The sequence below is a fragment of the Manduca sexta genome, chromosome 8, assembly GCF_014839805.1.
Source record: "Manduca sexta isolate Smith_Timp_Sample1 chromosome 8, JHU_Msex_v1.0, whole genome shotgun sequence".
Taxonomy (NCBI): domain Eukaryota; kingdom Metazoa; phylum Arthropoda; class Insecta; order Lepidoptera; family Sphingidae; genus Manduca; species Manduca sexta.
Window position 1 is genome coordinate 2,408,267 of NC_051122.1, and position 16,056 is coordinate 2,424,322.

Consider the following 16,056-nt stretch of genomic DNA (forward strand, 5'->3'; position numbering starts at 1 on the left):
TATTCACCTTAGGATAAAATAAATTTGTGAATAAACCGCTTTACAGTTATAAAAATCGATCGAGTATACTATAAATTTAGGCAGGTATTTTATTATTATGTCATTTAAATACTAAGCCTTGCTCACTTCTTTGCAAGTCCTTCCGGTAAAAAATATTCTCGAGATTATTCTGAAATCACAATCCCTACCAATACCGGCTCAATTCATTCAATCCAAATATTAGTCGAGCTATGAAACAGACAATAAGTATTTTCTACTTGAAATATTGACGTGTGACGGAACTTAAAATCTTAAAACATAGTTTTTCAAAATATAGTTTTTCGTTTGGGCCCACACATGGCGTACATAGGCATAACTTGTGCGTATTCATTACACTAGTGATGGACCATAAAATGTAAAAAAGAACTCAAAATATACAAGTTTTTTGGCCCACATACACGGCATAACTTGCAACGAACACGCAATCGCATATTCTGCCCGATCGATTAACATTTTTATATCCACTTACATGTTGTAATAATTATAACAATAAAATAAAGTTTATGAATATTGCGTTAATATTTTATTAGAAAAAATATTATTGTTTATGACATAATAAATTAAAAGGTCAATAGGTTAACTATTTTTCCTACCAAGCGCGGCAAAATAGTGTAATCCCAAATAATATTGACAAAAAATATTGCATACCCTAACCATCGCCGGAACCAGTCCATGTTACTGAGAAACCATCTGGAGGTAGGTCTTATTTTGTCTATTCTTGGTGCCAAGCAATAGTTTGTTAGCACTATACTCTACCTCAGAACCTCTTTTAAGGAGATATTTTTATACCACGGGATAACGAGTGCTTGACCATTAAATAGTATTACCTCTTTTTTAATACAGACGAAAATCGGACTATCAATGTGCTCGGCTATAAAAAATGCCAACATCAATTGCAACTGACCTTTCTGGACCAAAATGTTTAGAGTCATTTGAAACATAAGGAAATATAATTAAGCCCGCGGCCATGCGTGACCGGTGACCGCAGCACAATACTTGAAGTAAATTAAAATAGGATTTCACCTTTCGCTTCAGGCAGCGACGGATGATGCTCCATTGCATATGTACTCTATGTGCCTTTCAAAATACAAAAGATCACGTATATATGGAACGAAAGAGCTATCAACATTTTCTGTTTGATGACGTCACTCAAAGACAGCTCCTGTGTTTAATTTTATTATTTAGGATACTAGGGACCGTGGTCAATACTGTACTAAATGTGTGTGTTTTTTTAAGGGCACGGCACCGGCGCCACTGCACCTTATGGTAAGTGGAGTGGGATCCAATAGACTGTCAACTGACGAGATATTATCCCTGGACGATCGACACAATTATGCCGGCCTGTTGGAACCGGATATATACGGCTGATCTCGGAATGCGACACTTACGTGGGCTACAATGGCAGATCATTTGGCATTGACACGTTCATACGATAAGTCTCTAGGATTTTGTCATCATTTATATATTATTTTGTTTTCTATGGACGATATTAATACGCAACTTGTCAACAGCAACTGATGGCTTTACAATGTAGTACAATTATAAGTGGCAAGAGATGTAGGTATCTGTTGATGGCCAGCCTAATTATGACCGCGAGTCTAGCTATTTCCCCCAGTCAGCTTGCAGGAGTCAATATTGTAAATAGTCAATGAGTGCTGTGACACTTTAGAATGCTGTACATTTAAATTTATTATTACATATTATTGGAGGTAGTTATATTGTAATAACAACTACTGAATGTCCCGATTATAAATAAATAATTATTGTAGATAGGATTGAATGCTTTTCCGGCAAATCGTTTTACATAAAATACCCAGAAATCCGGTGTTTGGCATACAACATTTTTTTTTATTTAAAAATAATGCCTCTAGTGGTTGAATTGGGTAATATACTTATTATACCTAGTAGGTAGGTACAGACTGAATTGGTTAAAACAAACACAATACGAATTAAGACCTTTCCATAAGAAAACGGCTTTGAGCCATTTTGTACTATTCTTAGCGGCATGCGACTTACGGCCGGAATACGCAGATTTAAAAATAATTCATTTAAAAAACCAATTTTAGATCTTAGCTCTAAGAAAACAATATCCACATTTAAAAAAAAATAACCAAAGTAAAGATAACATATTGCAGAAATAATATTATGTAAATATTTACGAAAAAAACGAAGAGATAGCTACGAAAAACATCGGTAACGCGCCGCTTTGCTGTGTGGACAGTCTTAATAACAAATACAACAAATATCCCACCCACACGTAACGCTAAAAGTGAAAATTAAAAGTATATAATAATAATACAAACATGTTTTCAATGGAAACATTTAAAGCAAATATTGGTTTTTAAAAGTGAATGTGCGGCCTTGTGCAGCTCTGTTACCATGGGGTACCGATTTATATGCTACGTTACATTATTGATCGCTAATTAAAATAGTTAACTCATCACTCTAGCTTTGATACTTATTATTAATCGTACTTGTTTATAATGTTAATTTTCTTTGTTTTTTCCCCCCTTATACGTCTGTACCTATACATGTCAGTCTGTGACAAGTAAATTAATTTTCTCTCTTTCTTTCTTTTTATCTTTTTGTGATTTTCCGGTTGCATACCAATTAGGATTCAAAGTGTAGTGAGGCGAATTATAGTAGATGCTTTTTTGATTATATGACGTAATGCTTATTAAAGATTTCTCGTAGCTTCTCATGATTAAAGATTTTTATCCGTATCCAGAATTATGATCCAATACCATTGTATTACTAGTCATTACTAGTCCGAAAAAAGTCTAATTCCTATTCCATACCTTCGAAGTGCTCGAACTCACACTTACAATGTCAGGATGACATCTTTATGCTGTACGCTACTTACAAAATTTAGGCTGGATGATAATTATATTATTATTTTATATTCTGTTTTTATTCCCGGGATAATATCGCAGTTAACACCCGAGGACATGGGTAATGCAGTTTCGTGTTGAAAACAGGACTCAGAGTTGCAAGATTCAAATAAACAAACACTAACAGAATAAATGAAAACCTATTTTAGATTAAACCGGAGATCGAAACTACGGCATATAGATTTGAAGCTCACAATTCGCTGCATCATGGAGGTTGAAGTATTACAAGGGAAAGTAAATGTAACTAAATATTTTTTCCTCATACCAAACGATGAATATTAATTTTTTACATAATCACATTCCGTACAATCAATGAATAATAGTTTTAAGTGAAATTCCAATACATTTTTTTACATATTGCATTTATTTTATTCATGATGAATAAACTACACTGACTTAAGGTAGGTACAGTGTAGTGCAAACTAATATAATAATAATCATAATATCAGCCCTGTATATATATACTGTCCCACTGTTGGGCACGGTCCTCCTCTACTACTGAGAGGGTATAATATAATGTCGAGCAAAGTCATATAGTTCTTTATGAGACACATTTTTTTTGCATGTAATAAGTGTATAATTATTTAAGGTATTTGAACATAGTAACTAGAAACCATCCAAGTAATGTATATAGCCCTATTTCACTAGACCTTAGTATATCAACGTATCCTACTGGATATTTACTGGTCTATCCTACAGGATACAGTTATATATCTCCTGACTAAAACGCAACTATTGCCAGAGCGTGCCTCGTTTCATTATCATGCGCGGTGGTCACTAATCAGCCATTTTTTTGCTGTCGCGGCGAAAGTCCCTTAGTACTACCACCCAGCCTTCTTGGGGGGCGACTGAGCGGTTATGTTAGGGTAACCGTTGCCTTACGGCCCGACTAAGAACCACCCGGATTTGATGGGGACGTTCGGGCCAAGTCTCTAACCCTATATACAACTAAACCTACGCAACGACCTACCAACTATAACTCCGCGGTGGTCCTCTTCGGCGCATTAGGGACGGCTGCGGGCTTCCTCCGACGGAAATTTCTAAGTCTTCGTCGGCAGCCGTCTCTGCGCGGTCCTATCCAGCTTGGACATCCGGTACCCTACCAAAAACCTAATTATGTTATGTTAATAAAACTAATATATGTATTCTAATTTGTAGGTAACCGATTAAAAAGATTATAAATTTGCATTAAAATCATGATAGAAAGTGTTTACCTAACTTTGCTATTTGTTTATAGGCTCCAACGTCGTTTTCTTTGCCCCAGTAATTTTTTTTTAGAAAAGCTCGTCACCTTTAGCGGTTTTACTGGATGTGAAGTTTTCTATGCGAAAATTTGTCTATGTAAGTCACCGTATACTCTATCTCTGCCATAAATAGCATGCAGACACTGCTCTCGTTTCGTATATCCGGTTCCAACAGGTCGGCATAATTATCTCGCCTGGCGGGAGGTAATCATCTCTTGTCATTCGACATTCTATTGGCCTCACTGCACTTACAATCAGATGCAGTTGGGTCACTATACAGTGCCCGAATAAAAAAGTCAATTCCCAGCTTACAGGGCTTTATGAGACTTAACCCTTAAATTCCTGGACGCAGCCAATGTTATACCTAATGTAAGCAGGACGTTCAGTCTCACAAAACCTAACACCAAAATCATATAGGTACATAATAATATTTAAACTACGCGAATCTATATCGATGCCGTCGATGTGCCTTGCTGCACTTCAATAGACCTAACCTCTGGTGTTTCACTAGTTTTTATACGCGATTTGCAGGTCCTTGGAACCCGTTCAGAGTAGTTTTTGCAACTGTTACACAATGCGTTGTTTTATGTAAATTTTATTGTTTTTATTGATGTAAATCGAAATACATTGCAAGGATTTACATTTTTTGGCATTTAAATTGATTCTACAGTGTGATAGCGTATCAGATTTATGTGTAAAACCTAATGGCAAATCAAGACTTTTCGATTTTAATGGCGTCAAATGGAGGCTTACTAGTTGCAATTGTTATTCTGGCCTTGCACTTTTAATTTTCATAAATCTTCGTGATTGGCAAATTCTTCATGTTTGATTACTATCTAAGTCTTCTCGAAATATATTGTATACCATAATACTTTATCAACTGCTTAGGGGCTTCTCGCTCCACTACAGCGACTCTGAGGTGGACGACAATGCGGATAAGTCTTCCGATATCTTAGACTCCAAAGGAGTCATTTAGCATGTGGGGGCATCTTAGCCCCCTTCAATTAGAGAGGTGCCGCAATGCGATATCGCGCTGGGACGGTTCCGAGCAGCTATCGTAGTGCAACAAGATACCCCGGGGCTGTCCCGTATGCGCCGAAGAAGACCACCGCGGGTTTTGGTTGGTATGCCGGTGTAGGGTATACAGGGATTAGGGACTCGGTTCTATGCTCGCTCGGATGATGTTATACGTCCGAGTGTCGACATTGGGCCGTAAGACCGGTGAAACCAACATAACCATTCCACTGATCCTCCGAGTGGTGGTAGCGACAAAGCGTCTTTCCACGCGAAAATAAAAAAAAAACTTCCTTGTGGTTTATTAATTCTAATCACGGAATACCACAATCCCAGATAGGCGAGTATATTTTCAATTTGTAGAATTTGTACTTACGGCAACTATGTTAATTTTATTAAAACGATTGGCCCGGTGGCATACATGACTGCACCTATCACATCATGGGATGGAACATACTTGGCGAACAGTGGGTGATTACAGTTCTGCCTACCTCTTTGTGGCGTGGCGTGATGTGGTTCTGTTTTACTTACTAATCTAAACGAATCATGGTACATATATCCAGTATTTTTTTTGTTAGCTAAATGTATTGTAACCGCATTAATCCTAGACAAATATTTGCCTCTTCGCAGATGACCCTAATTTAAATGTAAGTAGGTCAATCAACTAATTTCCATGACAACGCTAAACTATTTGCCAATTGTTTCAAGATCCATTATATTTGACGATTCCATTTACATCATGCAATGTTCGTGAAATGCAGTTAAAATGCTAAATTCTTGAGAATACATTAACACTGGCTGTTTTATTGCTTACCTCTTACAAATGAATTTAGAATGTCTGTCTTACCTTTCTCCTGAAAAATTTAAGTGTATTGTCAAGGCTGACCGTAGATGTATCTTAGCTCTAATATTGGATACAGGCTTACAGCAAAATATAGGTACATAATTTTTGTTACATGTATCTGAAGAACAGCAGTATTTTGTTGAGCCAAATTGAACTTACAGTGATGTTGAGGAAGAAATGAAAGGCAGAATATTTGGAGATGTAGTGTCCACAGAAGGACTTGTAGTTCGTAAATATTATCAGAATAATGTTCTAGAAAATTATGGATTATTCACACTAAACTAGTTGAAATGGCAAACTAATAAATGTGTGTGCGTGTCTTATCATGAGTGAAGGAACAGAGAGTTCACCTGTGTATTGCACAGACACCTGTGCATAATAATACCTCCTGCGTACTTGGCTGATCTCTATTGAGATTGGCCTCCGTGGTCGAAATTCGCCTACGAGGGATGCATTAACACAAGTCACATCTAGAAATTTTAAACTGCATTTTTCTTATTCGTGCACCGCAGTAACCCTCTTTGCACGTTATGGTGAATGAAGTTTGAGTCAGATAGAGTGTCGACTGACGAGCGATGTTATTACCTCAGCAGTTGATATAATTATTTCGGCCTATTTGAAACGGGGTATACAAAGACTACACGGGTTTTAGGTATCCATTTCTACTTCTATTGTCTCACCTACCACTCGCCCTTCCATGTATATCATGAGGCGGGGATCAGTTGGCTTTATTCTGTTATATGTAACATATTAATCATACCTCTTTAGGGATTTAAATTTAGTGTGAGAACTAATCTTGACTTAAATTTTCGAGAGTCAACAATCACGAAATATGGAGATCGTCTCTGAATGTTATACCAAGGTAAACTTTAGAACGGGTTAAATTAAGCAACATTATGTTTTGTGTGAATGTATTGATAAAAATAATTACTTGCTTGTTAAACTAGACCTTCACGCATACTTGTTTGCACATTACACGTGCAAGTATCATCTATCAAAAATAATGTCAGTAATTCTCTTATTTTTTGTTTATTTTTCAAATATACATGAAGCTCATGGTTAATATTAAAAACCAAAGGTTTTTAAGTTTGTAAAGAGCGGAGTCATATGATGGTAACTCAAACTAACGTGAAATAGGAAAACACCAATGTAAAATATTGCAAATTTTTCCACATTATTTTCTGTAAATCTGTTATTTTTGTATTAACGTCTAAGGACGCTGTGAAATCTTGTTACACGCACATTTCAAATAAGACAACAACTTATTACCAATTAGTAATAATTTTCGGAGCAAAAATTTGATTCAGATGATTGGTTATTGACTCCAGTCTATAACCAACTATACTGTTCAATGTTTTTGTTAAAAACTAAATAGTCCACTTCTTTCACATTCACTTTTATCTTCTTAGATATTCAATTGTTTTAATCAATTAACGTTCAAATACAGTCTCCGAACCCTCGATTGGTTTTGTCACAGATCGAAAGGGACCGTTCCGTTATTTTATGTTACTTGTCGACCCGACTGATGTCCTGTCTTAGCAATGAATAATCAGTTCGAACAGCGGCTTTACGTTTAATCTCTACTCAAAACCATTTTGGGAACTAAATTGATATTCCAACATTCACATTCATCAAATGCACGAAGTGTTAAACATGAAAAATTTTAATAGCCTTTCTTTCAGCGATAACCAAACAAAAAGTATAAGTATACTTAGAAAATGTGAATGAAATCTATTAAGTCGTTCAAGTTATGGCGTGACCAAGGGAAATAAGGATTAATTTTTATATATACTATAGGTATTAATTATATAAAAATAATAAAGAACGAACAGTTCCTTGACTGTCTCCATCCAAGGTATAGCGGGCAATGAGTTGGCATTGTGTCCACACTCCATAGTTGCACTTTGCAATCTTTCTGATAATTTTTATTTATTTGGATCTTAGAAAACTTTATTGTAGTATCTGATTTGAACATTTGTATCAGTTGAAATATACTTTCATCTTTCATATTAGTACATACCGTAATATCTAGTTTCTGGTTGGTTAGTATCGACTTTGCCAACACAAACGTGATGACAAGGTGTAACTTATTTAATTGCATTTAATACTAACGACTTTTATTTTTACTATTTTAATGAAAATGCATAATTGTGTTTATTGACTTGTCCTTTAACGCTGCAACGGAAAGAAATCAATATGATTTTTCGATAGTTCATGAACCAGAGAATGACGAAGTATCCACATTTTAATCCATAATAATCGAGTGTTGAACTTTTGTCCTAAGATTCCCGAGAGAGGCCAGTGACAAATGCTACTTACTACATAAACAAACATACATTAACTTATGATTTCTTATGTTTACGCGAATGTTAGACATTTAAATTAAACTAATTCTCGGATTCTATCGCGGTTAGTATTTTATTTTTCTCCCTCTTTCGGAGAAAAATAAAATACTAACAAAATTAGTTTAATTTCAATACATTAACTATCCAACATTCGCCGGTTGCAAGAATATTTAATGTTGGTATAATTGTGGTCACGGGAGGTGAAGGTCGTGAAGTAATTATGAATTCATAAACAAGTGTTGCGGTGCGCGTGCGTGGTCTGAATTGGCTTATTTCTAAAACAGACCGCGATCGAAGGCCGATAATATGTTCTTTATTGAAGTCGATATCGTCGTGGAATAATGTTCCATAATTATTTCATATGAATGTATGGCTCTGAAGAGGTGTTATGGGTTTTTGATATACCTAAGCGAGGCCAACATAATCCTGGCGATCGCGGACGAACGAGTTTTCTCGTTATTCTTAATTCTGAAACTTCAATAACGTGACAGGTACATTAAATGCGATATAGTTACTCTGTTATGTTAGGTAAAAATTAGGAATCAACGTTGTAAGAATATCAGCGTACAGCGTGAATGGCGCCATCAGAATAATACCGGTGTATCGCAGGAAACAATGTAATAAAGCAACGTTTCTTGTAAGACAAAATAATAATAAGCCAATTAGACATCTTAGTGCAATTAAAATAAAGGTAACTGTAAATACTTTAGTGTAATTAATTACCGTCTACTTTTTAAAACTACCTTCCTTATTTCTCAGTTATTAATAACATTCTAATTTTAATGCGTTTCTGCGTGCAATACAGCTATTTATTATTAGCAAATAAAAAAATGACAATACAAGATTATTGAAAGTCAATACATGTTTTATCTTATGTCAGCCCTGTATATATACTTGCCCACTGCTGAGCACGGGCCTCCTCTACCTACTGAGAGGGATTAAGGCCTTAGTCCACCACGCTGGCCTAGTGCGGATTGGTAGACTTCACACACCTTCAAAATTCCTATAGAGAATTTCTCAGATGTGCAGGTTTCCTCACGATGTTTTCCTTCACCGTTAAAGCGAACGATATATTCACAAAGAATACACACATGATTTTTTAGAAAAGTCAGAGGTGTGTGCCTTTGGGATTTGAACCTGCGGACATTCGTCTCGGCAGTCCGTTCCACACCCAACTAGGCTATCGCCGCTAGCCGTTTTATCTTATACCTACGTATAAATTTTTAACTCCATCTTAAACTTTCAAGGAAAAATATTTAGTCTGTAATCGATTTATTTTTTTCAATACCTTCTTACAGTTACAATAAAATAAACATAAAACAAATACTAGTTTACCGTATACGATAAGACGACACGACATATCGGTAACGACAAATCGTGATCGTATCGGAAACTGTAAATACGTTCTAACGGAGCGGCCTATTCGTATTCACTGCGGTTAAGGCTAAAAAATAACTGTTTAGTTAATTCAACATTCGCGTTGCGTCTTTGCATCGCTTTTGTAAGATGTGAACTTTTTTTACATACAAATTGTTTGCACTGTGTTACAACATACAATTATCTTGTGTATGTAAAACAATGTTAGATGATTCGTACCTTTACTTACTTGGTATTGCGAGGCGTAGGCGCAGGCCACGTCTTCCCTTTCTATTGTCTATTAGTTTTAAATCGTAAGGAATTTCGTATGAAAATAACAGTACGATATTATGGTGCCTCCCTCAGGAAAACGGGACGCTAACCGAACATATAGAAAAAAATAATCATTAAGTATATTTCTATATGTTATATTAACTTGGGTACTTAAATTTTTTATAATGTAGATCTATCATTTAATTCACAATAAAAAATCATTTCATAATCGAAATGGTTGATTCCATAAATCTCCTTTTAAATTACACTTCATTTAATTTAAAACAAACACAATTAAATAAACAATTTAAAAGGAATATTTTGGTAGTTTAATATTTTCTAAAAGACCAAAAATATTTTTTTACGGAAATTATTCATAAATTTTTGCATAACTCATAACTCGTGCGCTGAAAATGTATACAACGAATGTCTTAGGGGAATTGTATCTACTGTCTTACTGCACCTATTAACTCAGTAGTAGAGCAAGCCCATGCCTAGCAGTGGGTCAGTATATCTTAAAGAGCAAATATCATATTGTAACTTTGTAGTACCTAAAAGAGGTGTTTGCGAGCATGAGCGTTACCTTCTTCATATAAATCAGGCGCCGGTTACTGGACCATGAAGAAGTAATTAAACAGGTCAGCATATTATACAGTCATTTGACATTGGAGTTACAAAGTTAAACCACATATTCGTCTTACCTCTGCTAGCGTTTTGCCAAAAACCATTCATGAATAACAAATATTTTCGCCAATATTCCGGTTTTAGTTTTCTGACAATTTTGTAGTTAAATGCGAATATTTTGTTTATGTAAGTGTATCTCTGAGTGATAGTATTATGTCGCTACGACAAATTCTCTCCGTGATGTCGTAGCAGACATAGGGCATGTAAAATTAAAATAACTTTTTATTCACATTTTTTTGGGGTATAGGACCCCGCAGTTAACACCAAGGAAACCCTGCGAATGGGATACTTACTGAAATCCCCCGGCTTATCAAGGCCCTATCTGCAAGGCCCTGGAGGAAAGTTTGTGGGGGATAACTGGGAAGGAAGTGTGGGAGAAGGATAAGGAAACCTCTTAGGATGGGAGGAGGGGAGAAGACCAGGAACTGTTCGCGAGCCCTTATATTAAATGACCTGACTGCCTCGGTGGCGTAGTCGTATTGCACGTCCGGTACAATAGCGCTCTGAGGTCCTGGGTTCGAATCCCGGGTCGGGCAAAGTGATATTTGGGTTTTTCTGCTCAGTATCAGCACGGAGTCTGGAATTTGTGCCCGATATGGCGATAGGCTCGCCCCCTATCACATCATGGGACGGAACATACTTGGCGAAAAGTGGGTGCCCTAGTTGCGCCTCTGCATACCCCTTCGGGGATAAAATGCGTGATGTTATGTATGTATGTTATGTATGAATTGGCAACCATGAGGTATACACACTCAACTGTGTGCTCCCCGTACATAGGCGTGCATTTGGTGTGGAGACCGAGTGCACAAGCATTGCCTCGGGTTAATATGGTGGAGTATAACACTCATCACAAGTATAATTGTTTCATTTATTAATGCAATGTCAATATGACCCTTAATATTATCTCTTGCAAGTCATTTTAAGCTTCACTTAACATCACGTACAGTTAAACCACTTTGCCGTGCAGTCGTCGATAAAAAATGTGTAGAATATTGTACTGTAACATATTTCATATTTAAGTACTAGAACTTTGTCTATTTATATACAAAATGGTTTGCCAAACATTTCAGTAACTTATTAACTGTTACACTAGCAGTTTATATTTTAAACCGCATCATTAAAATGTCAAAAATAATATAACCTTTCGATCTTATCCTCTCGAAATAGTAAACGAGATTTGAACCGATTACGTAACGCAATACAGTAATTGCAAGAAGTTTCATAGTACAAGCAAATTGACACGCAATATTTATAATTAGATGCCAATTTACGGCAGTTTACTTAAAGACTGTTAGGTCAGCGGTCTGACCTAATGACCCTTGGAGAGGCCATAAATACAATATTAAATGAAAGTTATAGAGCAAGAGCCCGTGAACCCCAGACCTTCGTTATTTTATAAAAGCTGAAAGTTTGTCAGCGCATGCTCCCAACACAGGTAACAACGATGGGCCATTATGAAGTTTGGGCTACAGTGGCTTTGGCAGGTACACGGTACTAAAGGTGTGTAAAATACCGATCTAGTTTCATCAAATAATAAAATGAGATTTTATGGTATTACCTTCAGAAAATTATTAAAAATCACGTTATTCATTGACAGACACTTAACATCGTGGCAATCCCTTGCCAGACACCCTTAATGTTCATGAAATTATAATTTTATTTACGTTATAGTATAAAAGCTGATTTCTATATATAGTACTTGGGTAAGAAGTAAATAATGTTTCCTCGTTAGCCAGACGTTTTTGATACACACACACCTTTTACACACCTTTAGTACCGTGTACCTGCCAAAGCCACTGTAGCCCAAACTTCATAATGGCCCATCGTTGTTACCTGTGTTGGGAGCATGCGCTGACAAACTTTTAGCTTTTATAAAATAACGAAGGTCTGGGGTTCACGGGCTCTTAGACTATTATAGATATCATACAAAAATACATCTTAAATATATTAAATTAAAATCATAGATAGACGACACTATTACTGTAAAGTTTCATCCAAATCCGTTCAGTAGTTTTACTAGTTCAGTTTTACTGGTTGTAGGTCTCTCATATGTGACTGGTGCTAAGTCTCTCATATGTGAGAGTCCGCCTGGGTAGGTACCACCGCAATGTCTATTTCTGCCGCCAAGCAGCAGTGTGTAGTCACTGTTGTGTTCCAGTGAATGACATTGTAGCCAGTGTAACTACTGGACATAATGAGACTTAACATCTCATGTCTCAGGATGGCGAGCGCAGTAGAATACCGAACAATACTTTGTAATTCCAAGGGTTGGATGTTGATCTATTGCTTATGGGCGGTCGTATCGCTTACCATCAGACGAATGACAAGATCGTCTCGTCATTCAAAACAATAAAAAAAATAATACTAATAGCAAAACAGGAAAATGGTATACAAAGTTGAAAGTAATATGATATTAACGTTAGAATATATAGTTATGCGGTCATTTAGTGCTGTTGACTCTGCACATTCCAAGATTTCGTATACGCTTTCGACGACACCGATAATTTTATTGTTGTGACACTTATCTAATGGTTTTTTATGTAAAAATATTTTGATTGTATATTTATTGTAGATTTGCTAAAAAAATATCTTTTAAATATTTTGCAAACAAAACATAATATTTATGTAAGCATTCTTCATTCAGTAAATTTCCTTATTTATTCAAAACGGAATGAATAATTTAACCAATAGATAGAACGCATTGAATGAATGCAAATTTGAATAAAATATAGTTACATTTTCTTTTATTTATTTTGTTCATTGTTTATTATCTGCTATTATTACTGGACAGGGGCAAAATCCCCAATAAATAAACAGTGGTCCGAGGAAGGCATAATATAAAAAAGAAGTATGTAATGCATGAATAATAAAATTTTGTAATCCTTTTGTAGTATTAACCTTTTTTCTCGTCGAAAAAATAAATACGCTCACAAAATCTAATTCATATCATAATTCAATCGATACATTATAATTCGACGTGACGACGCTTTCAACCAGTTTCGTGTGTACCTAAAAAAGTACCGAATACTTTTTCGTATACATTTACTAATATTTATTATATACACATATACATCCACAGAAACATTAAAACTCACTTACCACACTCATTACTCGCGTAATGGTCTCTTATGCATGAAAGTAACAGCTTTATTTCGAAAAATTCTGTGCAAATGCACATTCATAATGAAATTCTACGTTAATGCCATATTATGGACTAAAAACATCACAAAACACACACACAAGCCTTTATCCCCGAAAGGATAGGCAGAGTGCAACCAGGGCACCCAGTTTTAGCAATTTGTTCCATGATGTAATAGGGGCGAGCCTAATGCCATATGGGACGCAAATTCTAAAAAGAAAATGACCTTTTTTGTATTACTTGCAGAACAAAGCGGCGATCAAACGGAATACTTTACGAAAATGCATGTTAATATATTAATTAAACAACGATTAACTTAATCAGCGTATTCTCACTGAATCTTAATGTATTTAAAAAGAAAAAGAAAGTGACAAAACAACGATTAGTTAAAACATTGATTAAACATTAAAGTGTTCTGGGGTATGCTATACAATTCATAATATTGGTAGGTAAGTATGTACAGCTGAAGAATTTCGTTTGTTGAACATGCGTTTATTTTTTTCATTAGCGTGGTAAGTCGAGTGAGGTCCAATAGAATGGCGACTGAGGAGAGATGATTACCCTCGGCAGTCGACACAATTATGCCGGCCTGTTGGAACCGGATATACAAAGGCTATATGTTTCTATAGATTCATTCTCTGAATCTATTGCGCGAGAATCCGCCTGGGTAGGTACCACCGCAATGTCTATTTCTGCCGCCAATCAGATATTTGGGGGTGTTCGTATCGCTTACCATTAAGAAAACGGCAAGTTCGCTCGTCCTTCAAAGCAATAAAAAAGATTATATCCCAATGAATACGCTGACTAAAATGTCATATAGAATCAACAGTGCTTGATAACAAAATAGACGATGTCACATATAATCTGCCTCACGTACCAGGAGAACAAAACTCGTCTACGGTGTATGTACAGTTAACTTCTTTTTGGATATCTAAATGTTTTATTGGTTGTTAAACGCAATGATGTCACCCAAACTACAGATTAACCTAGTTTTGATGCAAAAAGACCAAAACCTTGTTATGTAACCTTTGGGAAACACATGCATGCAGTTTGGCATATAGTTAGACTTGTATTAATATAAGATAAATCTGATCTGAGGTTTCAAACTGGGGCTTTATTTCATAAAAAGGCATTCACTTGGGTAAATCTGCAAGCCAATGAAGAATGAATCATTATCACTGAAAATTAGTGAAATCAGCTGTCATAAAACGAGAGTCCTCGTGCATACCGTCCTTTCGATATCAGGACGACCAGACAGGCGAAGTCACGGGCATAAGTATTATTCTCATCGATCACATATTTTTGTATTCACTCGTTACTTGTGAGCAAACAAATATTACCAAATTAGACATTGCGTATAGATTTCGAAAGATTGTTAACTAGACGAACTCAAGAGCCCAATGGCTTTAGAAAGGCCTAAATCGATTGACCTTATAGATGAGATTATGGTGGTGTTAATCATAATTTTGTTAAAGGTCCAAAAACTAACCACTACCCTCTTTATATGGAAGGTATGCAAGATCCATAACGCTCTTAGTATATTATTTATCCGTTCTTTCGAGTCCTGACAACCCATCAAGACGATAATATCTACCCTGTGTTACATGTTTCCACTATTCTATCATTGTTCTACTATTCTCTTATATGTCTCTATTCTTCTATATGCTTCTACTAATAATATGAAGACTGGACTTTTGTCCATAATATCAACGTTGCGGGTTTGCAGTCTTTACATAATTTCTATAAACTATAATTAAAATTTTACTATACCAAAACCAATTCTATTTGCAATTCTTTCACTGTATTATGAGAAAAATGATTAATTCAAAGAATGAATGAGATGATTTGAATGCGTGTACGATTATGACATTCAAACTTGTTTTGTTACCGGAAGCATGTTTAACAGGTTTTAGGGTGAGCGCGCACTACGATTTTAGCAGCGCAATACTTTCCCAATATTTTTAAGTAAATACAACAATAAAAAAAAATCCTATATATTTTAGCCAGGCACGTACGGGAATAAAAGAGGAAAAAATATATCTCATTTAAAACTTAGTGTACCTTCATACTTGATAAGGCGGCTTACCACCAGAACATTTGATGGCGGAAGGTATCACCGCCTCCTAAAAAATGTCATATTACACTATTATACGTACCAAAAGAATTGTCGATGCATTAGCTTTTAAATTGACTTTTATATTCAACAACATTACTTAAATCAAATTAA